The sequence below is a fragment of the Eretmochelys imbricata genome, chromosome 3, assembly GCF_965152235.1.
Source record: "Eretmochelys imbricata isolate rEreImb1 chromosome 3, rEreImb1.hap1, whole genome shotgun sequence".
NCBI lineage: Eukaryota > Metazoa > Chordata > Testudines > Cheloniidae > Eretmochelys > Eretmochelys imbricata.
This window is the reverse complement of record NC_135574.1, coordinates 81,698,113-81,725,977: the sequence shown is the minus strand read 5'-3', so window position 1 is coordinate 81,725,977 and position 27,865 is coordinate 81,698,113. Positions and strand designations below refer to the sequence as shown.

General features: G+C 44.0%; 1 protein-coding gene across 1 annotated transcript in view; it reads right to left on the bottom strand.

Moving 5' to 3' along the window:
- CRYBG1 (crystallin beta-gamma domain containing 1) overlaps nucleotides 1–27,865 on the bottom strand; it is a 153,005-nt gene that overhangs the window by 63,398 nt on the left and 61,742 nt on the right. The gene's annotated exons all lie outside the window — the stretch shown is intronic.

Sequence of the window (27,865 nt, the reverse complement as noted above, 5' to 3'; positions counted from 1 at the left end):
TAATATTTTCTTTATAGCTAGCATTGGAAGGATTAGATTTTTATCAGTAAATGTTGATAAACATTTATTTCACCATACATACATAAGCTGACAAATATATTTCCATCCATAATCAAAGTTTCCAGATAGGCAAAGAAAGAAAAATGCTGCTTGAGAACTTAGAGTTTGATTTAAGGCTATTTACCTTATATATTTTAAAATTTATGTTTTAATTGTTATAAAGTTTGAACTTTTTGAATCTCAGCATCTACTGCCAGTAAATAATTGTCTGACCCCCACCTCCTATAATTTCCCATAACTGAAAAATACATATTAAAATAAAAACAATTCTTAACACGATTCTGTGCAACTGTGAACATTTAAATCAATAAAAATTAAAAAAAATCTTACAAATAAATAATAGCATCTGTCTAAATTATACAAAAACATAATTCTGACAAGGGCCTATTCATAGTTAAGTATACAGACACTCAGTGAAAAATGAGGTTGCTCTGTGGCCATATAAAGTGAGATGACAAGCACTGTGAATCACTGTCCCTACAGGAAACACCTCCTGAAGCATACAGCTCATGTTATGTCTCCCTCCCCTCCCTCCGGTGAAAAGAGCAGCATCAGAGATTACTGGTGCTAATAACATAATGTTAGGTTTCAGAGTAGCAGCGGTGTTACTCTGTATTCGCACAAAGAAAAGGAGGACTTGTGGCACCTTAGAGACTAACAAATTTATTTGAGCATGAGCTTTCGTGAGCTGCAGCTCACTTCATCGGATGCATGAAGCCATAATGTTGAAGCCATAATGTTGAAGCCATGGGAGCGGTACACAACGGAGGGACGATTAGCAAAGCTGTAGAACGAAGCAGGGCTGGAAGCTCAGCCCACGTGTCCCCAAAGGCTAAGCAAGCTGCACAATGCTCCCCTTCCTTACCGACACGCAACCACTGGAGAGAAGGAGGAGGTTTTCAATGCACAAAACGCCCGGCGTGCCTAGCTCTGCGCCCCACGCGGACTTTAGCCGTGATTGCGGAGTTTACACTGCACAGGGTCCGTCCTCTGGCATCCGCGCTCGCAGCCAGGTGTGGGCGCAGCGCACACTCATCCCTCAACTATGCCCAGCTCCTTCCTGCCGCTGATAAGGGCAAGGAAAGCCAGGAGACGGGAAAGCCAGCCGCTTAGCCTGCAGAGATTTGCCTGTCAGCCCCTGACCCCGCCCCGAGCCACAGCAGTTCGCACCCCCACCAGCCCGGCGTCCCAGCCCAGGGGCAGGCAGGCTACTCACAGCGAGACCTAGGTGGCCCCCAGCGCCTCCTTCCTCCGGCAGCCCCGAGCCCGGTGCCCCGCGAGGGAGCGCAATCGGCGCAGCCGCTCCCGTCCCACCCGCCGGGAAAGCGGCGCTCCGCCAGTTCCCGCGGCAGAGGCGCCAGCCGTGTGAGCGCTCCGGCCCGCCTGCAGCAGCAGCTCCGCCTCCTCGCGCCACGCCCTCCACGCGCTGCGCCGGCCGGGGCCCCCGCAGCTGCGGCAGGGCCCCAGGGCAATGCGGGCTGGGCGTGCCCGTGAAGCGGGGGCATTCAGCGCGCAGAGGAGCGGCTGCAAAGGCGTGGGCGGGTGACAACGGGCGCAGAACCTGAGCGCGCAGGCCGGGATGCAAGGGGCGCTCAGCGCCCAGCGGGTGAGACGCGGCAGCGCAGCCCAGGGCACCAGGGAAAAGGGCAAGGGGGGTTGAAGGACAGGACGGTAGAGAGGAGACAGCGGCTCAGAAGGGAGAGAGGGGGGAGCAGGACGGGAGCTCATCAAGGAGAAGAGGAATGCAAGGAGCCAACAATCGGCAATGCATAAAGACGGGGAGTTGGCGCTACCAGCGCGTGTCTGAACAACTTGAGCGGCTGCTATAGCAGAGCCTATTCCCAGCTATCCAGGGCAAAAAGCCGCCCCGAGCAAAACCGACAAACTTTGATGCTGAGGGAAGAAAAGCGTAGAATCTAAAGTATCCAGTCGCGCCATCTACCTGTAGGGAGCTGCTCGCGTTATAAAACAGGGCTTAAAGACGGCAAAGTGGTTTTGTACAAAGCAAATGCCCAGGATGGGGGCGGGAGTGGATGCACTAAGCAGCATCGTGTTTGGTTAATTATCATAATTGTTGTTTGCCGATCAGCTATTTTACTTGACGTGCTGCAGGCACGCTAGTTGGAAAGAACGTGTACAGATTCCAACTGGTTAGGGGCGAGAATAAGTAGGAGATCAGTGGTCTGTCCAGTAGATTTTTTAATGAGTGTATACTATGGAACGATTCTGGACCGGTGAAGAGGTGGCCTGAATAAGCTACTTGGCCTTCAACAATTGTAGCTTCTCAAAAAATATTTACTAGCCTCTGTACTAAAACATGCTTTAGTTAAAATCCTGTTACAAAGCATATTACTTAATTTCAGGCATAGAAACTTGGGCAATGAAGAAACCACAAGGCTACCTAGCAAGAATTTTAAGCCAAAAGAGGAGAAATGAATGTGCAGAAGTGAATGCAGTTCTACACAAAAAATATATCTATACACATTTTCCTTGTAGAGAATGTGGCATTGAGGGATGGAGAGGGAGTCAGCACTTACTAGAGGATAAATTAGTAAATTTGAAACCAAAGTTTGAGAGGCTTTGGATAATCTGAATAAAGCAGAAAACAAGAGGAAAATGGAGAAGTCTTGATGAGATTAAATAAATAAAAAAAATAACCCCTCATCAAGACAACTCAAATATAAAGTTTTATTATGTTATGGTCACTATTACCAAGTGGTTCAGCTATATTTACCTCTTGGACCAGATCCTGTGCTCCATTTAGAACTAAATCAAGAATTGCCTCTCCTCTTGTGGGTTCTAGGACTAGGTGCTCCAAGAAGCAGTTATTTAAGGTGTCAAGAAACTTTGTCTCTGCTGTTACCACTCAAGATAGAAATCCTGGATAGTCCACTGTGGATAGTTCTCAGCCGCAGACAAAAAAGCAAACAGAATGTTGGGAATCATTAGGAAAGGGACAGATAATAAGAGAGAAAATAACATATTGCTGCTTTATAAATCCACGGCACGGCCACATCTTGAATAGTGCTTGCAGATCTGGTCCCCCAGTCTCAAAAAATATCTACTGGAATTGGAAAAGGGACAGAAAAGGGCAACAAAAATTATTAGGGGTATGGAACAGCTTCCATGTGAGGAGAGATTAGTAAAACTGGGACTTTTCAGGTTGGAAGAGATGACTAAGGGGGAATATGATAGAGGTCTATAAAATGACCGGTGTGGAGAAAGAAAATAGGGAAGTGTTATTTACTCCTCATAACACAAGAACGAGGAGTCACCAAATGAAATTAATAGGCAGCCGGTTTAAAACAAACAAAAGGAAGTATTTCTTCACACAACACACAGTCAACCTGTGGAACTCTTTGTCAGAGGATGTTGTGAAGGCCAAGACTATACCAGGATTAAAAAAAAAATAACTAGTTCATAAGATAAGTTCATAGATGATAGATCCGTCAATGGCTATTAGCCAGGATGGGCAGGGATGGTGTCCCTAGCCTCAGTTTGCCTGGTGGTGGCATGGGTGACAGGGAATGGATCACTTGATGATTGCCTGTTCTGTTTATTCCCTCTGAAGCACCTGGCATTGGCCACTGTTGGAAGATAGGATACTGGGCTGGATGGACCTTTGGTCTGATCCAGTATGCCATTCTTATATGCTATATTATTCATGCATTAAAAAGAGCTAAATTCAACCATAACTATTGAGTCATGATTGCATTTCCGTAACATATTTGCATGAATAAAGAGTTCTGAGTTATTGAAAAGCACACTGGGTAGGGTTGCCAACTTTCTATTTGCACAAAACCGAACACCCTTGCACCGCCCCCTGTCCCACCCCTTCTCCGAGGCCCCACCCCCTCTCACTGCATCCCTCTATTGCTCGATCTCCTCACCCTCACTCACTCAGGGGGTTGGGGTGCGGAAGGGAGTGAGGATTCTGGCTGGGGGTGCAGGCTCTGGAGTGGGGCTGGGGATGAGGGGTTTAGGGTGCAGGAGGGTGTTCTGAGCTGGGATTGAGGGGTTTGGAGGGAAGGAGGGGTTCAGGGCTGGGGCAGAAGGTTGGGGCACAGGTGGGGGTGACGGGTGCAGGCTCCGGGCGGCGCTTACCTCAGGCAGCTCCCAGAGGCAGGGGCATGTCCCCCCCTCCTGCTCCAATACGGAGGTGCAGTTAGGTGGCTCTGTGCACTGCCCGGTCCACAGATGAAGCCCCATTGGCCACGGTTCCCGGGCAATGGGAGCTGCGGAGCTGGTGTCTGGGGCAAGGGCAGTGCCCAGAGCCCCCTGGCTGCCCCTATACCCAGGAGCTGGAGGGGGGTATGCCACTGCTTCCGAGAGTGTGCCTGAGGTAAGTGCCACCCGGAGTCTGCACCCCTTACCCTCTTCCTCTCCCTTGCCCCAGGGAGCCTGCCTTAGCCCCACTGTGCCACCAACTGGACTTTTAATGGCCCAGTCAGCAGCACCAACCGGAGCCACCTGGTCCCTTTTGGACCAGGCATTCCGGTCAAAAACCGGACACCTGGCAATCTTAACTCCGAGTTACATTTTCAAATAGTGCGTGTTAAGCCCATAGTTGAGTTTGATTTGCAAGACTACATGTATAAAAACTTAGTAGTAGGCAAATCAATTGCACCTGTGAAAAAAAATTGCTATGTGCAATTATCTTGCATAAGTTCTTAATTATAACATGCAGTATTTGAAAATCTAGCTTTAATTTCTTACTGAAGTTTGAATTTGTTTTATGTCTAGATAAATAGATGCACATACACAAGAAAACTGTTGCTTGATTCTGAAATACAAGCCTTGTGTAAATTATACTGAAATAAGAGAGCACCACAATTACACACACCGCTTACAAAACGCATAAAGGTTCTTGCTCTGAAGAGCTCATATTTTAACTCACATAAATATAATATGCAGGACAACAGCATAAATGCAAGAAGACATAAAAGGCCAAGATTTTCAGAAGTGGCTAGTGATTTTGGGTGCACAACTTGAGACACCATAGAGGGGACTAATTTACAGAAACTCTGAGTAACCATCTTCTGAAAATCAGGCCCCATTAAGGTGTCTCACTGCATCCAAAAATCTAAGGACCCAAAATCAATAGTCATTTTTTAAAACCTGGGTCAAAGACAGCATTAGTGACAAGAAAATCATAGGAAATCTTATGTGTTTTTAGGATGGATTTGAGGATGGGTTGAAGATCACACTGCATAAGGAGTTGGAGGCTGTTCGAAGTGTATTGCAAGCATCTTTAAGGTGATGTTCTACTATGAAGACTATATAAAATTGCCACCTTCTTAAGTAACAGATCTACACTTTGTGCATATTCAGTGATATATGTTTACATTAATGACAAAAATACTCCTGTTAGCAATGCAGAGCCAATACAGCCAAGACCCCAAGTCTTCAGAGTACTTAAATGTGCTTATCTTGATTTCAGTGGGACTTAAGCACATGCTAAAGTGCTTTGCTGAATCCAGGACTAAGGGATCAAAGGGATGTTCAACTGAGTTAACTTAATATGACTGACAAACCCTCTTATAGCATGTCCACGCTTGGGAAAAAAGGTGTGTTTTTACCAGGTATTAGCTAACGTGGTAGCTAACATGGTAAAATCCAAGTGTGGACAAGACAGTTATCGTTTTAACACATTAGCTGGTTGATGTAAACCCGAGGCTCTACCCTAAAAGTAAACAAATGGAATAAATTGCGAACACTAAATTTGACTTTTGCAGTTCTTTAAAATTCATTTATTTATGGCTTTATCAACAACAGGAAAATTTAGGTTTATGATGTCCATTTAACTTTATCTTAAACAATTCGCATTATTTAGCGGGAAGCATTTTTAGTTCAGGATAGGATGTTTGGGGGTTTTTGGATACCTTTAAATTACAAGTCACAGTGCTAACAGCATGTGGGAAATAGAAAACATCAGAATGGAGTTCAGCAGCCACTGATGGAGTCACAGAAGTGGCATTAGATAAATTATAGTGGAATGAGTTGTAACTGCTGTTCTCTGCTCCATTTGTTATAGTGAATGAGATTCAGCTGTTCAGCAACAGTAGTGCTGGGGTTTGTTAGGACTAAGCAATTACTGAAGCAGTGTGGAGACTCTACCGGAGAGTGGAAAAAATGACGTGGGAGGGATGCAAAAAGAAAAAAGATCTAAGAGAGTGCAACATAAATAAAATAAGAAATTAAATAGCCAGTATAATGAGGAAAGAATACTAAAAGGAAGAAACGTGGATAAAGTACAATGCAGAGAGAGGCACTGGAGAATGACAATGTTTGTGGGGTATGGAGGAAACATGGAAAAGCTGATTTAAAACTAAATAAAAAAAACAGAAAAGTGGGAAATATAAAAGACAACAAGAACTAGAAACCTGTACTGAACAATTTTTTTAAACCAACTACTGCATAAGCAACATTTATAAATTAAAATTAGAGTAATTTTTTCCAGGTTTGGTTTATTCTGTGCATTTGGTACCTTAATTTCACAGATTCATTATGGACAGTTTTCCTGGTGGTTTGTGCAGTGGTTTGCCTTTCACAAAGCAACCAGGGAGGAATATTATGCTGGAGAATTAGAAGGATTAATTATAAATCCCCCCCCCCCCAACAAAAATAGCAGGGGAATTTAGGGACAGGGGTTGTATACGATATTTTTAACAAATTATTTTAAATAGACTAGATTTCAGGTTGACAGTGTCTCTCTAAGATATGTAGAAGAAAAAAGCTCTAACTCCAACAATTCCATTACTAGACTCCCTTGTAGGTCCTCTTCTCCTTCCCTGCCACCCTCCATTTTGAGATTACACCAATCACCGTAAGGTCTAGGCACCACTATTTAGTGCACTAATTATTGAAATAGTAATTTCTTTGAACCCTGGAGACAGGCAATGCAGTTATAGTACTTGGGGAACTTGTAAACAAAATTGTTATTTTTCTGACCTACACTTTTAAAAATACATTCTGACAACATTTTTTTCAGAGACAGTGAAGTGGACAAACTAGAAATGTTTTTCCAATTTTCATGTTTTTGATGCTCACTGACTTGTAAGTTTTTCAGTTTCTCTGTTTCCAGTACTTCGGGATATTTTAGGCTAGAAACTGATATCTCCAACACACCAAAATATCTCCATTTCCCCATAAAATATTTTACCAGAAAAAGGATTTTTTAGCCTATGGAAAGGAGTTATAAAATGTGCATTGTAAAATGATCTATGTTGCAACACCACACAGAAGAATATAGGGCCTATGTACCGCTGAAATTAGATGTAAATCCCGCAGCATACATGTTTGATTGATTTTTGGAGGGAAACAGCAAATCTCAAGAAATTCAAACATGGGTCAAATTTCTACACTCTGTCCTAAGCACCAGGCATAAAGTTCTACAGCTTGGAACACCCCAAAAAAGTAGCAAGGAAGAAGGATCATGCACAGTCAAAGAAACAGGACTTGGGGAATTTTTAAACTTCACTGAGCTGAGAAAGATTAAGTATTTCTACAAAGCAAAAAGTTTAGTACACGTGAAGAAGTATGGACAAAAATTAAATGATTCCCTCCTGTTCGATATAAGTGTTTAGGAAAGGCTGTTGGACACAAAACAGCAAGCACAGCAGAAAAAACATGTCTGTTCTCATCCCCAAAGTAAAGCATTTCCCCACACTGAAATCCTTATCCCCCATCTTGCCAACAACAGCTTTTGATTTTTTAAGGCAGACTTCCTGAATCAAATGGAGCGTTAAGCTTCAAACTGATTGAATGAATTTGAAAAAAATACATAACTTAACCATATCTTAACCCAAAGAAAGTTTAAAAAAAGAGAGAAAAGAAAGTATTGTTTGCCTTACCATGATGGTGATAATCCTTTTTGTTTTTTTTACAAAAGAACAAGCAGACTATGAGTTATGAGATGCAGTTGCGTGTGCGTTAACAAAAAAAAACTACTCCTCTATGATCCTCTCAGAACTTAGTCCCCCTCCCCAGTTTTTCCCCCTTTCTCCTCAGAGTATCCAATTTAAAAAAGAAAGTAATATCTGATCCAAGCTCTTCTGATTGATAAGTCAAGTCATCTGGCAGGCAGAAAATGACATCTACATGAGGAGTTCAGTTACAGTTGTGACACTTGGGTTTCTAAGGGTTAATTAAGGAGGTGAGTCCTTTAGTAGATGTAACATCAAAAAGGGAAGAACCTGCTGTAAAAATTAAGGAGGCAGAGTTTGGCAGATGCCTAAATGCATTAATTAGCCTACACGACACAAGAATGCAGACATGCAATGCAAGGCAAAAAACCCACACATCTTTGTTCCCATAAACTTGATTCAAGTTTACTGATCTCCATTTAAGGTACGTATCCCTTTGTTCAGCAAGAGATTGGTCCAAACTGACATCCATATTTATTTAGCTCCTGAATAAATACATCATAGAAACATATTTTTGCATGGTCTAATGGAAATCACCACAAAGTATTTGAATTTAAAAAGAATACAGGAAGCAGCATGTATGTGTTCTATATTACAGTCTGCAGATCTCTCATTCCTCTGTATTTTGTGAGATTACATTATCTTATCTCAAGTTCTTATAGCTAATTAAATAGCAATATCTAGAATTACAGCAGGAAGTCTAATTTAGTCCCTTTTTTAAAAAAATGGCATTTCCTGATGTAAGCAAAGTCAGGATGAGCTCCAGCCTGACATCTGGTGGTGAGGTGTGCCAAGTTGTGGAAAAGAACTTCAGGGGCCAATCTCATTTGCATAGGCACACCCACACCGCCTAGAATGAGGCCATAGCTGCCCAAATGGTCACTTTGGCTGCTGTGAGATCCCCAGTGTCTCTATTATTGGGGTAGGAAGAATAAATTATTACCCTGATTATGGGAATCAAGGACAGTGGAACTATACTTGGCCTTTTGTTATGATGGAGGGACTCGCCATCAACTAAGTAGCACTCGCTAGGCAAGGGACATGGGTTCCAAAACTCTGTGAATTGAGAGAGGCTAGGGATAGGTATTAATACTTGGTGGTATAGGCTCCCTGGTGAGGGCCTTACATGCTAATTGCACTTCCTCCTCTCTTTGCTGTGGCATATCAGAGCTAATTTTGATTTCATTAGGAGTCTAGTTACAGGCTGCTGAGCTGAATTCACTTTGGGCTGATAGTGCACTAGCACTGGGGCTCCCCTACTACAAGCTGAAATCACAAAAGAGCTAAACTTACTAAGAGCTGAAATCACTGAGCATTGTGTTAAGTAGTGGGGGAGCCTGAAGATATATGGTGGAGCAGTTTGCGAGACGGCAAGCAGAGCGGCTTGTAGAGCAGAGCAGTTTGCGGGACGGCTGGCGGAGCAGAGCATTACAGTTTGTGGGATGGTGAGCAGAGCAGTTTGTGGAGCAGAGCGGCTGGTGGAGCAGAGCAGTTTGTCGGATGCCTAGAGCAGTTCATGGGGCGGCTGGCCATCAGCTTTGGACCACGTAAGGTGCCCCGTAACCAGCAGGAGAGTGAATTTGTGTGTGGGGGGGTGGAGGGTGAGAAAACCTGGATTTGTGCTGGAAATGGCCCAACTTGATGATCACTTTAGATAAGCTATTACCAGCAGGACAGTGGGGTGGGAGGAGGTATTGTTTCATATTCTCTGTGTGTATATAAAGTCTGCTGCAGTTTCCACGGTATGCATCCGATGAAGTGAGCTGTAGCTCACGAAAGCTCATGCTCAAATAAATTGGTTAGTCTCTAAGGTGCCACAAGTACTCCTTTTCTTTTTGCAAATATAAAATGGGCTCTCTAGTCATTTTTGTTAATTACAATATTATTAAGCATTTCTCCCAATTGTGAGTAGCACTATGCCAAATGTCAGTGTTCTCCTGTAATTCCCAGAGCACAGAAACTAATTGTTCCAAAAATTATTGGATAGAAACGCTTATTAGTTAGGGTAAGTGTCACAATTATATTTCTGAAACCAACACTCACAGGAACAGAAGAATCACCTAGTGTATCACTTCCCCGGATACCTAGGGTTGTGAGGCACCTCGCTATCACCTGCCCTTAGCAGGAGCAAGTCTTGTCTGTGCCTGCTGGGGGTCAGCTCCCCAACCCCACCACCCCTGGACACCACAAGCACTCCCCTCCAGGCCTACCCAGGCTGTGCTCTTACACTGACAGGTTAGTGATAGACACACTCCAGCCCTCACGCCTTTTGAGTGTCTCCTTGGAGTGATCAGTCCCTGGTCCACTGGACACTCACAGAATTCCTAGCTTCACTACTCCCAAAGACACTGTAAATACCAGCTTATGGGTTTCCCTTCAGCTCACCGCTCCATTTAACACACAGCACTTACGCATGTATATAGTGAAAACAAGTAAAAGTTTATTTAAGAAATAGTAGAGATTTAAGTGATAGCAAGTAGAAATATTACAAACAGTTTCATGTAAAATAAAATCATAACAGAACCTAAAATTACTTAACGAGTTACTATCAAGTCTTACAGTTTGGTTCACTGGCGTTTTTCAGCCATGTAGGCTGTGATCCCTTTCTCATGAAACAAAACACACTCAGCTTGTCTCCTCAGTGAAGGATCCAGGTATTACCTGAGTATCCCCAGTTATACCCCAAAAACCTATCCTTTTTACTCAAACAGGATATCCTCCTGCTGTTTGTTTCCTGCGGCTTTCCCCTTGTGTGACATCTGGTTCAGCAATACAAATAGGTCTCTGCTATTTGTGTGGTGCACGCAATACACACTTGACTAGATAGAGAGATAAGCATCTCCTACCCCATGTAAGACTCACTGGCTCTAGAATCTGGGCCTATAGAGCTGCAACCCAGCAGCAGCTGTAACCAGCTTGCACTTAGAATCATAGAATATCAGGGTTGGAAGGGACCCCAGAAGGTCATCTAGTCCAACCCCCTGCTCGAAGCAGGACCAATTCCCAGTTAAATCATCCCAGCCAGAGCTTTGTCAAGCCTGACCTTAAAAACCTCTAAGGAAGGAGATTCTACCACCTCCCTAGGTAACGCATTCCAGTGTTTCACCACCCTCCTAGTGAAAAAGTTTTTCCTAATATCCAATCTAAACCTCCCCCACTGCAACTTGAGACCATTACTCCTCGTTCTGTCATCTGCTACCATTGAGAACAGTCTAGAGCCATCCTCTTTGGAACCCCCTTTCAGGTAGTTGAAAGCAGCTATCAAATCCCCCCTCATTCTTCTCTTCTGCAGACTAAACAATCCCAGTTCCCTCAGCCTCTCCTCATAAGTCATATGTTCTAGACCCCTAATCATTTTTGTTGCCCTTCGCTGGACTCTCTCCAATTTATCCACATCCTTCTTGTAGTGTGGGGCCCAAAACTGGACACAGTACTCCAGATGAGGCCTCACCAATGTCGAATAGAGGGGAATGATCACGTCCCTCGATCTGCTCGCTATGCCCCTACTTATACATCCCAAAATGCCATTGGCCTTCTTGGCAACAAGGGCACACTGCTGACTCATATCCAGCTTCTCGTCCACTGTCACCCCTCGGTCCTTTTCCGCAGAACTGCTGCATAGCAATTCGGCCCCTAGTCTGTAGCGGTGCATTGGATTCTTCCGTCCTAAGTGCAGGACCCTGCACTTATCCTTATTGAACCTCATCAGATTTTTTTTGGCCCAATCCTCCAATTTGACTAGGTCCTTCTGTATCCTATCCCTCCCCTCCACTTCACTACCCACAATCCACTGTAGACTTAGACCACAGGAAGTCTGCTTCAAGGGGTCTGACAGGCAGCAGCCTCATTGCTCCTGATTGCCTTCCTGCCCTATATAAATCCAAGGGGCATTCCAGGAAGCGTCCAGCAATAATGTGGATCTCCTGGAGCTACTGTGACCATTCCTGCTCTTGAACTCATGGCTGTGACCTCCGCTTGATCTGGACTTCACCTCCTGAGCTGGACCCTGAAACCTAACTCTGACCCTTGGTGTTGATCCTGGCCTGGAACCTGACTATGAACTCCTCTGCTACTCCCAGCTTCAGGTTTGACCCTGTGCTGACCCTTGGTCATGACTGCCCTGGTTAGGATCCTGACACCTCTGCCTGACCAGAACCTATCCTCTTCTGCTGACCTGTCTTCACTTACATACTTTCAGAACAGTTCTCAGTATAGATATGTAACTCCTTAAATATCATCCATACATACATCTTGCAGTGATATTACATTGCCTCTATATAAATCCATGGTACACCCACATCTTGAATACTGCATGCAGATCTAGTTGCCCCATCTCAAAGAAGTTAGATTGGAATTGGAAAAGGTTCAGAAAAAGGAAACAAATTATTAGGTGTATGGAACAGCTTCCATGTGAGGAGAGATTAGTAAACTGGGACTTTTCAGGTTGGAAAAGAGATGACTAAAGGAAGATATGATAGAGGTCTATAAAATCATGACTGGTGTGGAGAAAGTAAAGAAAGTGTTATTTACTCCTCATAACACAAGAACAAGGGGTCACCAAATGAAATTAATGGGCAGCAGGTTTAAAACAAACAAAAGGAAATTTCTTCATACAATGCACAGTCAACCTGTGGAACTCCTTGCCAGAGGCCAAGACTATAACAGGGTTAAAAAAGGAACTAGATAAGTTAATCAAGGATGAACTTATCTATCAATGGTCCATCAAGGGTTATTAGCCAGGATGGCAGGGATGGTGTCCCTAGCCTCAGTTTACCAGAAGCTGGGAATGGGCGACAGAGGATGGATCACTTGATGATTACCTGTTCTGTTCATTCCCTCTGAAGCACCTGGCATTGGCCACTGTTGGAAGACAGGATACTGGGCTGGATGGACCTTTGGTTTGACCCATTTTTATGTTTTGATGTAATGATTAGGATGACCAGTGTGTCAATGGCTGTTGGTAGAGACCTCACATTTCACCCTTTGATGCACTATTATCTAGTCCCAGAGGATCCCTAAAAACCCTTGTGCTCCCCTTATGCCCTCTGCCGGTTGACATAACTGGGTCCATAGGACACCTCTCACCACAAAGAGACTTAGGCATTCTGATGATCAACATTTCAACACCTAACTTTTAGTTGCCTAGAATTTTCTAGGAACAAATCACTGAAACAACACAGAGCCACACACTGCCTGTTAAGTGCTTAGGCTCCTTACATAATGCACAGGGAGAGAGAGGCACCTTAGAATCAGATCCACAAAAGCCAGAGTCCTAAGCAGGGTGCTGCCTAAGCTAGCCAATGGGAAATGCTGAGGAGAAGGATGTCATAAGCCCCGCCCCTCTCATGGAGATAGGCATCTCCCTACAGCCCAGGCTTAGATGCCTATCTCTGCTACCGATCCGCAGCTGGAAACAGCTCTCCTGAAGTCATATGGCTCAGATGCTTAAGCCATTTCAATGAGAATGAATTAAGTACTTCTTCACTCCAAACCAAATGGCTGGCGGAGGAGGAGGTGGTAGTAGTGCCTACCTCGTAAGTCCTAGGCCAGGGGTTACAGCACTGACCTAGGATGCAAGGAACCCAGGTTCAATTTCCCCTCCCTCCCCTGCTGTCTATTTTGAGAATATTTGAACAGGTGTCTCCCACTCCTCTCAGGGCGGGGGCTCTTAACCACTGAGCAACTGGCTATTCTGATGTGGGGGTCTCTCTCTCTCTCTCTCTCTCATTTAAGTTGTTCTATTTTGGATAAATATTTAGTCATTAGGCCAGAGAGTGCATATGAGAATGACTCTGTAACCCGGTGGTTAGGGCACACATCCAGGAAATGAGACCCAGGGTTCAGTGCCCCTGCTCCAAAGACACACTAATTATTTCTCGAAAGTGGAACAGGGAGCCTCATATCTGAATAGTCCATATAGACCATGCTTGGGGAACTCTCCTGAGAGGTATGGGGGGCCCCTTTTCAAATCTATTCTCCCCAGCAGACAGAGGGGGAAACCGAATGGGGGACTCCCGCATCCCAGGTGCGTGCTCTAACCATGTGGTTAAAAGTGGGTAGTGGCACCACCACCACCACGACAATTTTGAATAGGACCTGATCTGGTAGGTGGACTCTGAGCCTACATCAGGCCCAGCTGATGAGGTAGACGAAACAATGTTTATCTTCCCCCAGTTTGTGGTTCACACTGGAGCTTAGGTGGGAAACAGGTGTGTCACAGATCTTAGCAAGCATCGCTTTTTGGCTCACTAGCACAGCTATGAGGAGAATCCAATCCTCTCTGCTCTGGATCACAGAGCTTCTTCAAGCTCCTAGAGCCTAAGCAGGCTGCAGCACTGGTTCCTCCCCTGGGGCTCTCTGGCACGTTTCCTGGGCACTGACTCTGTCTGTTACACTTCTTGGCAATGGGGCTCCTCAGCCCACCTGCTCTAGGAGCAGTGCCGACTCCCCAAGATACTCCACTTATTAAATAACACCTCTTTCCCAAACCTCCACCCCAAAGATGTGAAGCTACTGGTTTACAGTCTAACACACTCAGCATCACTCAGTAGAAGCAGTAAACACCAACATTATCTGCACAGTTTAACACCTTTATGCACTTTCATACTTAATCATGTAAAGTACAGGAGATACAGACCCATACAAAACAATAACACTAAATGCATGTCCCTGACTCAGTTTCCTCACCACTCCAGGGCATTCTTTGAGCTGGGGTTCAAGTCCTTGGCTTGTCAAGAGTCCTTAGGCTGCCCGGGATCAGGAAAGTGCACAGGGCCCTCCTTTCCCCATGAGGCTGCTACTTGCTGGGTGATCTCTTCCTTCTGGAGCCCCTCACCCAGCTTCTGTGACCTTGCTGTCTCCAGTTCTACCCTACTACTTCCTGTCCACCTCCAATATTCTTGTGTGTTTCTTTATTTAAACTCTGACCAGTCATCTGCTCTCTTTTGTTTGAGTCCTGGTAGGTTTCCACTGGTCCTACCCCTTGCCCTCTCACTCCAGAGGAATCAGCAAAACTATTTTTTCTAAAGATGTGGCCTTTTAAAATACATATACATACATACACGTTTGATTTTCACATAACTTTTGAGGCCTAAATGCCATCATTAATCTTAATTATTTCCCATTGTCCCTGTGTATTTGATTCTTATTTATGCATTTTAAAGATGCAGTTTACAAGAAAGTGTGATGCAATTATTCTGATAATACATTTTGCTGTGTAAACCTAGTTTTTTATGTTAAAGTCAAATCCTTGTCTAAGGACTGACTGTTGTACTTAAACTGATTTTAGGTGCCTCTATTTATCTGTCTAAATGTTGCCTGTCAAGATTTTGAAAATTATCTTAATGAACAAAACATGGGAGGAAAGTTTTTCCTGCATCCAAGAACTTTCTTTTGTTCAAATCTATCCCCATTTTGACCTCTTACTCAAAGAGTAATTTAGGAAATGCTTTGGCAAATGGGGACCAGAAAGAATGTCTTGGGGTACGTCCCACAGTATTCTTGTCAGCAAGTTGAAGTATGGGCTGGATGAATGCACTATAAGGTGGGTAGAAAGTTGGCTAGATTGTCGGGCTCAACGGGTAGTGATCAATGGCTCCATGTCTAGTTGGCAGCCAGTGTCAAGTGGAGTGCCCCAAGGGTCGGTCCTGGGGCCGGTTTTGTTCAATATCTTCATTAATGATCTGGAGGATGGTGTGGATTGCACTCTCAGCAAATTTGCGGATGATACTAAACTGGGAGGAGTGGTAGATACGCTGGAGGGCAGGGATAGGATACAGAGGGACTTAGACAAATTGGAGGATTGGGTCAAAAGAAAGCTGATGAGGTTCAATAAGGATAAGTGCAGGGTCCTGCACTTAGGACGGAAGAACCCAATGCACAGCTACAGACTAGCGACCGAATGGCTAGGCAGCAGTTCTGCGGAAAAGGACCTAGGGGTGACAGTGGACGAGAAGCTGGACATGAGTCAGCAGTGTGCCCTTGTTGCCAACAAGGCCAATGGCATTTTGGGATGTATAAGTAGGAGCATAGCGAGCAGATCGAGGGACGTGATCGTCCCCCTCTATTCGACATTGGTGAGGCCTCATCTGGAGTACTGTGTCCAGTTTTGGGCCCCACACTACAAGAAGGATGTGGATAAATTGGAGAGAGTCCAGCGAAGGGCAACAAAAATGATTAGGGGTCTGGAACACATGACTTATGAGGAGAGGCTGAGGGAACTGGGATTGTTTAGTCTGCAGAAGAGAAGAATGAGGGGGGATTTGATAGCTGCTTTCAACTACCTGAGAGGTGGTTCCAGAGAGGATGGTTCTAGACTATTCTCAGTGGTAGAAGAGGACAGGACAAGTTATAATGGTCTCAAGTTGCAGTGGGGGAGGTTTAAGTTGGCTATTAGGAAAAACTTTTTCACTAGGAGGGTGGTGAAACACTGGAATGCGTTACCTAGGGAGGTGGTAGAATCTCCTTCCTTAGAAGTTTTTAAGGTCAGGCTTGACAAAGCTCTGGCTGGGATGATTTAATTGGGGATTGGTCCTGCTTTGAGCAGGGGGTTGGACTAGATGACCTCCTGAGGTCCCTTCCAACCCTGATATTCTATGATTCTTGGACCATGACGCATAGTATATTTGTTTTAAAGAGATAATTGAAAGAGCACTCCAGTTTATAAAGCAATAATTCAGTTACCAAGTGAATAGAATAAGAAAGTAAAGATCAATTATTTTTTCATAACAAGAGACTGGACATTGGAAATCCAAAGCAATCCTTTCATTGTGATTATTATATTGCAACTAGAAAAGGAGTACTTGTGGCACCTTAGAAACTAACCAATTTATTTGAGCATAAGGTTTCGTGAGCTACAGCTCACTTCATCGGATGCATAAAAGTGGAAAATGCAGTGAGGATGTTTTTATACACACAGACTATGAAAAAATGGGTGTTTATCACTTCAAAAGGTTTTCTCTCCCCCCACCCTTGCAACTAAAGATACAAAGTGATAAATTACACGTGTTCCAATTGTGTTGTACATTGTACAGTGTGCAAAGGGGGAAGGATCAGGCAATATGCACTGCTATGAAGGACTGATGAGCAAAGTACATCAAAAGCTTTGTGCTGTTATCCTATCAGTTCTAAGGGTGCAGAGCAACATTGTCCACATGCTGAGCTACATAGTTCTGTAGCAAGGCAAAATGCAGCTATGATCACACCCAAAGAGAGCAAAGCCTGTTGCCAAAATCCTAAAACTCATTCAAATAAATTATGCAAGTGCAACTGGTACAAGAAATGCATAATGTAAAGCAGTCTCTGACTCTCTGCATAGGTCACTACACAATCATAGCAACAGGGGCTGTGAAAAAGCAATTGATGCAAATGGCAAATTCACAGGATTCCACTCAGCCCGAAAAAGAAAGGGCATGAATATGCCCTCCAAGAAGAAGGGGAAAAGATGCTTGATATCACTATGAGGAAGAGTGTGCAGTAGCATGAGCAATGGCACTGTGGAAATGTTGACGTGCTGGTGTAATTGATTGACATATAGAGGCAATACAGCAGGATAAAAGGATGGCCATGGTTCACACCAGATAACCTAGCATATGTCGCCATCCTTTGAGTATTCCCATAACTCCTTGCAGAGCGTCCATACTGGCTCATAGGCAGCAAGTCTCTAACACTATCTGGACTTTGCTTGGGGCACGGAATGTCAGTTGTCTATTAATCCAAGGCTGATAACAATACACACTGTCACATGTATTACTTAGTTGCCTGCCTGAGCCATCTGGTAAAGAGTTGCAGTTCCACATATGGGAACGCTTTCCTCTACTGGACTTTTTTCTACAGTTTGTTCATAGCATTACATATAACTGCACATTTGCAAACTCTAGTGCCAGTTAATTTCTGGTGCTCTTATTCACTGAGGATGAAATTCAACCTTGTGCATTGGGCCAGCACAAAGGCTATGCAGTACTTAAGCCACAATTTGACAGTATGGGCCTTGTGGTGGTTCCCCTGTACCAGGAGTGAACTTTACCTCAGTATACAATTTTTTTGAGCTACTTGGAAGGACAGGGTCCAGAGTGAAACCTGCCTTAAGCACCTAGCCATGGATCAGTAAATATGGGTTGGCTTTTAGTCAAAAGTTAAAAAATGCTACTGGAAGCCTGGGAATACTTCGAAGAGGTCATTCAGAATAGGGGTTGATTTCTTGAAGTGGATCTGTAGCGCAGGTCTCACTGGACATATTTTAAGCTTTTCTTACTCTTCTCAGTCTTTTTTTTTTCTAATAAAAATGAAGCTTCCCTATACTTGTTCCATATCTCCATCTTTAATGCTAGAACTTAGGACACCTTCCCCTTACACAGATATGGAAGAAATGCATGGTAGCATTATAAAAATGCATCACCTCCCCATTTTTTGCATTCTTCTTATTGTTCCCTAGGACCTATGTTAGCTATCAACAGTAATACTAGCATCTCTGACCAACTAGAGCTCACCAACTCAAAGCTGAGCTGCCACTAGAGAACAGCAGAAAAATGGAGAGTCACAGAAGTATTTAATGCTTCTATGAATCAGCCATAATAATCAAACATGGAGTAAAGAAATGGTATTTTGATGAAGTAGAAGAGATGAGGTTTTAGATGGCTTGGGAGGTAGAAAAGATGGTGTTAAGGACACTGGGGCATGGCCACTAGGTAACTCGAGGGGATGGAAAACCATGAGTGTCGATGAAGCCCCCTCGCACTAGGCCTAAGTGTCCTTGGCCCCCCCGCCTGGAGGCACTCGCAGCAGATATGCTGAGAATCTGCAACAATATGTTGCAAAGTCAAGCTGCCTGAAACTAAACAAGGCCAAACAAAGCAAATATAAAAAAAAATGCTAAATAAAGCAGCTTTATGTATAATTTAACAAATAATACAATAAACAAAAAAACTAGCTGGTACCTGCATTGGCTGGCTATATGAATACTTAGGGCAGCTTGCTATAAATTAAATAAGTATGCTAAAAAAAAAAATGTATAAGCCTGTGTAACTTCCTGCTCTGGGTGCAAAATTTGAGATTCTATTCTCCCTGTACCTTTTTGCAGCTGCAAATAAACTTTTCTGCTTCTCCACCCCGTTGTAATTATTGGGTGAAACACATCGGGTAGCGAACCAACCCCTGCTGTTGTTTTGCCTCTCGGCACTGGGTGCCGGCAACAGCTTTTGGCGTCCCTGGGTGGGCGACGAGGCTGCTATTTAGCCTTGCCCGGACCCCTCCTGGAGGTCGAGGATTGCAGCGAGAACAGACGCCCAGCGCGCACCAGTGAGTTCATCGGGGGCCTTGGAGGAGACGCGATTTGATGAACCCCAGAGGGCACAACAGTGCAACGCACTCATATAGTGGAGAAGCAGCTTTATGTATAAAGTTCCTCGACTGTGAGGAACCGGTCCCTTGGACATAGGGGAAAAGCAGCTGCGGACGACGGTGAGGAACCCGTCCCTTGGATAAGGTAGGAACCTTTTGAAATCCAGATTGTATGCTCTGTTGGAACCTGGGGACGCCCAGAGTTACCCTGTAGATATGGGACAGGGACAGAGCTTGGGGGTTAGGGCACAGTGTATGCCCCTAGAATGCATTCTAGCAAACTGGAAAGTATTTGGTGTGGATCCAATGACTAAGAGCCAATTAAAATGATTCTGTACAGTTGACTGGCCTCAGTATCAACTAGAGGACCAGGAGTGGTGGCCACCAGGAGGGTCATTTAATTACAATACGATTCTTCAGTTACTCCTGTTCTGTCAGAGAACAAGGAAATGGAATGAACATATGTATGCACATTTGTTTCTGACTATGTACTCAACCAGATATTTTACAGCACTGTAATCTGACTCCGACTGGTTCGGTAGGCTAATGTTAGTCCCCAGACCCTCACCCCCACTGTAATGGCAGAGCCAGTGTCCCCTTCGGCCCCTACACCCACACCTTGTAAGTCCCCAATGGTTGGTCTATACCCCTTAATCACCGAAACTAAAGTCGCCTGGTCTGGATCGGACAGGCGTCCGGCCACGACTATGCAGGTTTATACTCATGTGCCCTTTAATCCTGTGGATTTGGCTGCTTTCAAAGCACAGGCAGAAGAGTTTTCCACCAACCCAAGCAGGTTTATATCAGTTTTTGAGGGGTGCCTCAGTAGTCACAAGCCAGACTGGGATGATTGTAACATCCTCCTGCGAACCCTATTGTCTGAGGTTGAAAGACAACAGGTTGTGTCCAAAGCAAGGGAGAAGGCGCAGAAACGGTATGACCGGGATCGTATTAATGTCCTGACCCGGATGCACAAGTCCCTCGAGCAGACCCCAGGTGGGATCCAAATGATCATGGGGATATGATCCGCCTTACCTCCTATAAGGAGTTGCTTTCGCATGGACTCCGTCACTCGGCTATCTGACATAATAATTGGGCGAAGCCATATGAAGTAATGCAGGATTTAAAAGAAAGCCCAGGGGCCTTTCTACAGCGTATGCGGGACACAATTTGACAGAACACTAATGCAGACCCCTTAATAATTGACTCAGTTGCCTGATCATCGGGAATTTTTATGAGCAAAGCAGCCCCTGATATTAAGAGAAAGTTACAAAAAAAGGAGGATTTAAGGGGCATAACCATGGCACAAATCTTAGAGACTGCAAACCGAGCTTATAGTCTGAGAGACAGAAAAGAAGGAAAAGCAAGTAAGACTAATGGTAACAGCGGTACAGGCTGGCACTTTTAAGGGAAGTGACCGGGGAGGAAGGGGCCGCGGACACGAACGTCCGGGCTCGCAGGAGAGACTACTGGGTCGCAACCAGTGTGTCTTGAGTCAACAAGAGGGATACTGGAAAAATGAGTGCCCAAAGAGGAAAGAAAAGGGGGGTGCCTCTGATGGCGATGGCAGAGCAGGAATAGGGGCGTCGGGGAGACGGACCACCCTACCCTCAGAACCCCGAGTAAAGATGCGTGTGGGAAGCTCAGAAATAGATTTTTTAGTGGACTCTGGAGCGGCACGAACTGCTGTAAATCGACCCCTTCAGTTGCCAGTAGCAGATTCCCTTACTGTGGTGGGAGCTACAGGCAGGGACACCAAGTGCCCAGTGTATGCCCCAGCGGAATGCGCTTTGGGAAACAGGACTGATATCCCACAAGCTGGTATACCTCTGTGAGTGTCCAACACCTCTGCTGGGATGGGATCTGCTTTGTTGCCTCGGTGCCACCCTGCATTTTACTGAGGATGAAATAACCCTTACCTTACCCCCTGAGAATGCATGGATCGTGACCCTTGCAGTTGAGCCCTCAGCCATGCAAGCCCCAGAATGGAGCCCGTGGGAAGACCAGGTGTACCCTCTCGTGTGGGCATCAGGGATTCCAGGAAAGGCCACCCACCAGACCCCCATTACTCCAGGAAAAGGCCCAGTGCAAGTAAAACAGTATCGAATCAAGAGGGAAGCCAAAAAAGGTTTATAGGAAACTATAGATCGACTCCTAATGTATGGTATTCTCCGGGAATGTCAGTCAGCCTGGAACACTCCCATTCTACCCGTACAGAAGCCTGATGGCATGTATCGGCTGGTACAGAACCTAAGGGCAGTCAATAAACGGCTTAAGACTTTGCACCCTCTTGTTCCTAACCCGTATACCTTATTGGCTTCTATAGGGGAACAGTATACCCATTTTTCAGTCCTCGATCTAAAAAATGCTTTCTTTACCATCCCAGTTGCCACCCCGTCACAAAAAATCTTCTCCTTCAAGTAAAAAAACCAAAAAAAAGTTAAAAAGCAACTTTGCTTGACAGTGTTGGCCCAGGGATTTAAAAACTCCCCCACCCTCTTTGGCCAGGCTCTGGCCAAAAACCTAAAAAAATAAAATAATAAAAAGCCCCTCCTTCTGCAGTATGTAAATAATTTGTTAATTGCCACTGTGGGCCAAACCCCCTGCCTTAAAGCCACCGTGAGCCTCCTGAATTTTACTGGACTCCAGGAATATCGGATAGCACAAAGTAAGGCTCAAATCGCCTTCCCAAAGGTATGGTACCTTGGGTTTCACGTACAGCAAAAAAAAGCATCAGCTTTCAAGCAAAAAAAAAAAAAGTTATCAAATTCCTACCCCAAGTAATCATAAGCGGCTCAGGGCATTTCTGGGTATGGCAGGCTTTTGCAAAATATGAATCCCAAAGTTTGGACTGTGGGCTAAACCCCTGTACAACTATATAAAAAAAGCAAATCATAACCCCTTCTATTGGATCCCAAAAGCTAACAGGGCATTTAAAATCCTAAAAAAAAAATAAATAAAAGCCCCAGCTCTGGGCCTGCTGGATCTCTCTAAGCCATTTCAGCTGTATGTACATAAACAAAAAAGGAATGGCCCTAAAAATGCTCACACGGCTGTTAGGAGCATAGAGACGTCCCGTGGCTTATTCTTCTAAGCAACTGAATCAGGTTGCAAAAGGTTGGCCGGCATGTTTACGGGCGGTCGCAGCTACTGCCCTAGTGCTTAAAAAAGCCAAGAAACTAACATTGGGAGGGGTTATGCAAATCTATACTCCCCATATGGTCCAAGCCTTATTAAATGCAAAAAAAGGGCTTTGGCTCACCCAGGCTCAGATTGCTTGGTACCATGCTAAGCTGTTAAAGATCTCTGAAGTCACCTTACAGCCTTGCCCCTCCCTTAACCCAGCCACTCTCTTGCCAAAAACAAAAACATAACTGTTTAAAAATCAAATGCCCAGTACTCCGGCCGTCCAAATTTAAAAAATATACCCCTCCCAAATGCAAATTATAAATGGTACACTAATAATAGCAATACTGTAATAAATAGGCAAAAAAAAGCGGGTTATGCTGTTGTGACCCTCCATAACACTGTAAAAGCTAAAGGTTTGCCTGCTGGGACTTCTGCCCAGCTTGCCAAACTAATAGCCATAACCCGTGCACTTAAACTATCAAAAAAAAGCAGATCAACATTTTTACTAATTCAAAATATGCTTTTGGTGTGCTACATGCTCATGCTGGTCTATAAAAGTAAAGGGAAATGCTGACAGCCCAAGGCTCCCCAGTCAAGTACGGGCCCCAAATCCTCCGGCTCCTAGAAGCCGTACAGCTTCCCTCGGAAATGGCAGTAGTACACTGTAAAGCCCATCAAAAAAAAAAAATCATCAAAATGTGGCCAAAGGTAACGGCAGATACAGAGGCTAAGCATGCTGCCACCCTGCCATCCCCTCAGACTAAAAATGCCCATATGCATGCCCTTATCCCATCAGTAGGGAAGCTTCCAACCCCTCAGTACTCTTAAAAAAACAAAACAAAACAAAAAAAACAAAAAAACCAGCTAACTAACAAACTTGATCTCCAAAAAAAAAAAAAAAAAAATGGCTCCATTCCCCAGGAAAAAAAGGTCCTCCTACCAAAGGGCCTAATCCGGCCAGTGCTGCAAAAACTACATCAAACCACTCATGCTGGCAGGGAAGCACTTATCCAGCTAATAAAAAAATACTTTATCACTTCCGGACTCCAACCCCTGGCTCCCAAGTACAAGCGAACTGCTTAGTCTGCCAAAAAATAACCCCCGACCGGAACATCCTGTGCCACCAGCTGCCCTAGAACCCACTCCGGGCCCCGAACAAGTGTGGCAAATAGACTTTACTAAGTTTCCCCGGACCCAAGGGTTCAAATATCTCCTTGTCATAATAAATCGGTTCAGCGGATGGCCAGAAACCTTCCCATGCCTTAATTGCACTGCCAGAACAGTGGCCCTCAAGTTTATTAATCATTCCTCGCTTTAAACTCCCCCTGTAAATAAAATCTAACAACAAAACACATTTCACATCAAAAATCATTCAAAGCATCTCACATGCCTTACAGATCCCCTGGAAACTCCATACGCCCTGGAGACCACAAGCCAGTGGTGTAGTAAGCGTACCAATCAGACCCTTAAACAACATCTCGCAAAAGTGTGCCAAAAAGCCTCACTGCAATGGCCTAATGCTTTGCCCCTCGTCCTACCTCGTATCCGCGTTCTCCCTAAGGGTAAATTAGGGCTTAGTCCCTTTAAAATTATGTTTAAAAAAGCATGGCCTATAAATAGCACCCCGGTTCTATCAAAAACATAAAAGCTAGGTAATGTTTTTTTGTCACAGTATGTGTGTTTCCTGTCTGCTGTTCTCTTGTCTTTTCACAGGTATACCAAGAATTCCCAGCCTCTCCCCTTAGACTCTCCTGTCCACTCCTTACAGCCCGGTGACCCTATGCTTGTTCGTACCTAAAAAAACAAGCCTCTCCAAAAAAAATAAAAAGGACCCTATACCGTCCTGCTGGTCTCTCATACAGTGGCAAAAATCAAAAAACACAAAAACTAAATCCATCACTCTCGTCTAAAGGCAGTACCCGCCCCCTCGTCAGCAAAACAGTGGACCATCCAACCTGCTGATTCCTCATCTAGTAACAGTCTCGGGCTAAAGCTACTATTTAAAAAACACAAATAATAAGCATCTTAACGCTAAAATGGGCCCACCCAGGTACTAAAAACCCTAAATTAAAAAAACTCTAATAATAATTAATTAAGTAACATTGTTATTCATTGTATTGATATTTCCAAATTGTGTATATCAAAAGCATAACTCCTTTGTTTTGCTTGCGGACCATGTTGCTACTTTAATAAACCAAACTAATTGCTGGGTATGTGCTCCAACTCCACTGTCCCCCAAAACGGAAATGCCCCTTGACATACTGCCCCTAACCCTAGCAAAATTAGCCGCCACCAAAAAGCAAAAAAAACCAGACTCGCTGTTCTAAAATAAAACCTCTTTACAGCAAGCCACCTATCAGGACCAAAAGTATTCAGCTGCAGTACTCACTAAAAAAATATTATGTTTTACCCAAATCCAATCTAATTACTATAGGTGTCCTATAAAAAAAAGCTCCTGTGTTATTACACAGTAAGCTAATAAATATTAAATAAAAAACAAAAAAAAACAGTAGTATAAATGTAATGGTTCCTCCCCTTTTAAAAAAACTTACAAATCTTCGCACAAAAAAAAAATTTAAAAATATAACTTGCCATCCAGTTAATATCTCCAATATAGCAAGCCAATAGTAAATTTGTAATGGTCCCTATAGCAAATGTAATTTAAACAGCACAATTAAAAACGCCCCACTTGTACCCAATCAAAAAAATAAAATGCCCCCTTAGGGGCATATAAACTGTTTAAAAAAGCAGCCTTAAATATCCCAAAAATCCCCTTAAAAAACAGTCCTTACTGGGCCCTACAGGGTCACTATTTTGGATGTGGCCAAAAGGCTTACAAGGTGCTGCCAGCCAACTAAACAGGCAGCTGTTATATAGCTCATGGAGTTCCTCATCTTTCCATAACTGCCACACTGCCCAAAAAAAAAAAAATTTTTTTTAAATGTCCAAAACACCCCTATTAAGTCACAAAAAAAAAAAAAGCCCTGCAGCAACTAACTACAGCATTAAAAAGCAATATAAAAAATTCCCTCACAACCAAAAAGCTTGTAGGGTGCTCTGTACTAAAAATAGCGCCACTGTTTTCTGGGCCAGCCATGGCATGCATAGGCTGCTATACTATAAAGCTGCAAATAGTACTTAAAAAAATTGCCTTAAAATTAAAAAACTCAGTTAATAATTTAAAATCAGCAATAAAAAATTAAATAAAAAGGTACAGCAGCTCAAAACATTTTCCCTCCAAAACAGGCTGGCTTTGGACTATCTCTTAGCATCCCCCAAAAAAATTTGTGCCCTCGTCGAGCCCCAATTTTATATTATATATAATAAATAATAGCAATTATAAAATCTATAAAAAAATGGTACAGGCTAAAGCCCATGCCCAAGCCAAAGCACAGGTTGCCTATACTGCCCCAAAAAGCAATTGATTGCAAACCTTGTTTTCAGGCTGGGGTTTGTCGTCTTGGCTTGGCGGTTTATTTAGCCTGTTATTAAAACTTCTCTTTCCTGTATTGCTTGTATTAATAGTATCATGCTGTGCAGTATTATGTATCAAGGCCCTTTTGCAAAAGTTAATAAATCATTCTCTTCAGGGCTATCACAAAATGCTTATGCAAAATCCTATTATAAAAAAATAAGTAGCCCAAGTGAGAAAACTCAAAGCCAAGGCTGTTGAGTGTTCTCAAAGGAGGGAGTTGTTAAGGACACTGGGGCATGGCCACTAGGTAACTCGAGGGGATGGAAAACCACGAGTGTCTATGAAGCCCCCTCGCACTTGGCCCAAGCGTCCTTGGCCCTCCCGCCTGGAGGCACTCGCAGCAGTTATGCTGAGAATCTGCAACAATATGTTGCAAAGTCAAACTGCCTGAAACTAAACAAGGCCAAACAAAGCAAATATAAAAAAAAATGCTAAATAAAGCAGCTTTATGTATAATTTTAACAAATAATAGAAAAAACAAAAAAAACTAGCTGGTAACTAAATTGGCTGGCTATATGAATACTTAGGGCAGTTTGCTATTAAATAAATATGCTAAAAAAAATGTATAAAAGCCTGTGTAACTTCCTGCTCTGGGTGCAAAATTTGAGATTCTATTCTCCCTGTACCTTTTTGCAGCTGCAAATAAACTTTTCTGCTTCTCCACCCCGTTGTAATTATTGGGTAAAGCATACCGGGTAGCGAACCAACCCCTGCTGTTGTTTTGCCTCTCGGCACTGAGTGCCGGCAACAATGGGAAGGGGAGACAGGGACATTTTTATTAATGCAGAAATACATTTGTCATACAAATGGAGATAGGATTGGCAGTAATCTGGGAGTGTGGAAAAAAGAGGAAGTACAGGAAAGTTGCAGTGATGTCATCAGTCTAGTCAGCAGAACAGTTCTTTTATTAAGTAGACTCGTAATTTTGTTGAGCAATAAGTGGCTTTGTGTTATGATTGTCTGAGAAACAACTCTTGTGTTCTAATTACATATACATTTCAAGGTTTTTTCAGGATAAAGGGATGAGCAAGTCTATAGTGAACTGTATTACAACACCATAGCTTTGATCATAATAGCCAGATATTTTATACAGCACTGGTGGCCAAACTTCTTAACATGTTGGCTGCGTACTGAATACAATGCAGGCCTCTGTCTACACAATAAGCACAACAGTGTTTTTGTAATCAGTCTGCAAGACTTATCAGACTTGGTTACAACAAATACTGTTGCATTGTGTGCATGCAGCAGCTTTTTTCACAGTACAATCATATTTGTGTATCCACAACTTCCATGCTGTCTGACTATATTTGTATCACTGCAGCCTGGAAAATGTGGGCAGAAAAGTACTCCAGTAAGGGATACAGTGCCCAGAGAACATATACTGCAATGGTTACTCTCAGAGGATTGACTATACTGTTGTGATGGGGTGGACTAGGCCCTGAGGTCCCCTGCTGGAGGCCTCATGACCCTACCTCATCCCGCCCCAGAAAAGGGCAGAGGAGAGGGTCCTCCAAGTGAGCTAGAATGGATGCAGGGGAACCAGGCAATGAGAGAGACGGCAGGAAGCAGCCAGTCAGGGCCCAGCAGGGACATATAAAAGGAGCTGCAGGGCTAGCATGAGTTCAATCTGTTAGCAGTGACTGAGGGAGTAAGAGGTGCTTCTGGCTGGCTGCAGGGGCTGGGGAACGAAGAGGTGCTCCTGGCTGATTACAAGGGCCAAAGCAGGTAGTTACTGATGGGGACTGGGGGAGTGAGGAAGGAACTTCTGGCTGGCTGCTGGGACTCAACTAAGAGGCTATGGGGAAGTGGCTCAGGGAAACAAAGAGCAGCAATTAGTAAAGGGATGCATCATGAGGCTGCTATACTTAAAGGTTCCCTGGTTGGGACCTGGAGCAGTAGGTGGGACTGGGTCCTCCCCCCACCTCCAACCACTGGTAGG